At 39.7% G+C, this 2,287-nt stretch overlaps 2 long non-coding RNA genes across 2 annotated transcripts in view; one reads left to right on the top strand and one right to left on the bottom strand.

Moving 5' to 3' along the window:
• Window positions 1–2,287, bottom strand: part of LOC306961406 — a 174,736-nt gene that overhangs the window by 32,514 nt on the left and 139,935 nt on the right. The gene's annotated exons all lie outside the window — the stretch shown is intronic.
• On the top strand, window positions 187–954 carry LOC306961404. The gene is made up of 2 exons (XR_013792758.1): window positions 187–366; window positions 466–954. It is a non-coding gene; the product is annotated as an uncharacterized lncRNA (long non-coding RNA).

Raw genomic sequence — 2,287 nt, 5'->3', positions numbered from 1 at the left:
TTAGGTAATGGGAAAAGGGCAGTCAAAGAGCGGTGTGTGTGAGGTTCCGGAGACAGCAATTACCCTGATTATGAAAGGTAAACATGGCAATGAAAGTTTAGAGTATCTTACAGTATGGACAGCACAATTTGGTTTTCCAGCGGGGGGATCTCTGAGAACAAACCAGCTTTAAAAAACTAAGGGATAAATAAAGAAGGGAATTACAGAAGTTAAGTGTATAAATAATTGTGTGTAACATAGGTTAATAGAGTATGTTGTAAAAGAACATGGTTATCTATTTGTGTATAGATAAGAGGGAGGGGAAAAAAAGTAGAGGACGTTAACAGAACGTTTAAAAATTACGAACGATAAAGATACATAGTCAATGTTAAATGTGAAAGAAACTGACCTGTGGTAGATAAAGCCCCACAAAATTTAAGCTTAAGTAGTTGTAATAAAGACATAGATACGAAGCCTGTTGTACAGATTAGTGTTTGTGCACGCACACGCATCCACACCCTACTCACTCCACTCTCTCTCTCCACATGCTCCGCGAGGGAACTGCAAGCACCAGGCTCCAAGGCCACCTGCCACCAGTCTGAGGGTCACTGTTCAACTCTGCCTTGAAACCTGGTCACTGAAGAAGACCAGACCTCTGCCTCGCCTCGCTGAAATACACTCTAGACATCAACCCCACTATGTCCAAAGCCATGCCTGCTGTGAAGCCACGGAGAGCTGAAGGAGACTGTGCTGATTTTCATGACCACGTTGTCCATGTCAACCCAGAAGCAGGTATCAGTCGAGGACTCCGCTTGCTGTGTCCAACATGCAAAGAAAACCAGTACAAGAACAGTACTGGACTGTACGTCTGTAAGACTGGGTTGCTGAGTTGTCTTTGTGAGAAATCAGCCAGAAGAAGACCACGCAAGACTAAGCTGAATGACTTTGAGAACTGCTCAACACCGCTGCTGTGATGCAAGATTTCGGGAGAACATCTAAGGATGGCATGGTTGTGGGAGAAGACAGAGACTATATCAAGGACATGGGCAGGAGACTATCCATTTGGACACACGCCAACTACAGTGACCCCTAAATGTTGTGGCGGGGCCTGGTCGCGAGCAGCAAGAGAGGTAATCACATGACACTTAGAACGCTTTTTATGAGATACGTTTTGTTACACCTTTAGACATTGAACTCCAAAGTCCAGCACATGTCAATCACATGCTAAAATGCAATGAAGAAGCGCTTTGCTACAGACACCAGCTTGTTCACTAGTACATGCTCTGCTTAATAGGTACCACCATTTGTCTAGAACAGAGGTCTGCAACATGTGGGTCACTGAACACAACAGGGCCATATTTGGATTATCTGGGTTTGCTTAAATGACACGGCATTATTATTGCTCCAAAAAATAAATTAAGATTTCAGAATCAATCACAGCAAAACAATCAAACACACTTTGTAGTGACATGTGGGGGTCCACAAACCATAAGTTTGGGGGCTTTGACCGAAACAATGCAGTGGTCTGCAATAGCTAAATAGCTCTTACAAAATGTTTTAATAAATAATGTCATGAACATACAAACATAACTTAAAGACACTGTTACACATGTTAAAGGTTGTAAGCTTTAGTCTTGAGTCTCATTTTAGTGAATACATTTGCTCTTTATTCTAATTTAGGGGTTAAAGTGGTTTATGGGAACTCTGGGGTTCAGGGTAATTTTGTTTGAATTAGTGACTGGCCGAGATCTCAAGCAATACATTATATAGTTTGACCTCAACACCTGTTGGATTGTAGGTCATCTCCATTTCAATTAAGGGGTAGCCTGAGGCACTGGCATGTTTTTATTATTTAGATTTTTTTTTTTTTTTTTTTTAAGTCAGGATAATTGCCAGATTTAGTTATGCAATTCTATAATTTTGCCTCGAGTAATTTTGGGATTTTTTAAAAAAAAAGGTAGATGTTTTTTTTACTGTGAGCTCACTCATTAAATTTTTGTTTTTTTTGTTTTTTTTGTCTGGAAATAATAGTGACAAATGAGTTGAAATTAATTTTGTTCTTTCTTCATTCCCCTTTTTGGCCAATTCTATGTCTGCAGACAACAAACTTTTTTTTCCTATTTTCTCTCAGGCTCTGTCCTTGTCTATCTCGCCTGCTCGTAGGGCCGCCTCAACAGTAACAGCGGCAAACAGGGTGACAAAATCTCTATTGGTTATGCTCTATATTAAAAAAGAATAACACAATCAAAACAGGAGATAAACAAGTATCATCTCAATTTAAAATGATAAATTACAGAAAGGAAAATAA

Source organism: Gobius niger (genome assembly GCF_951799975.1).
Source record: "Gobius niger genome assembly, chromosome: 3".
In the NCBI taxonomy this organism is placed as follows: Eukaryota; Metazoa; Chordata; class Actinopteri; order Gobiiformes; family Gobiidae; genus Gobius; species Gobius niger.
Note: the sequence above shows the minus strand (reverse complement) of the source record. Positions and strands in the feature narration are given on the sequence as shown.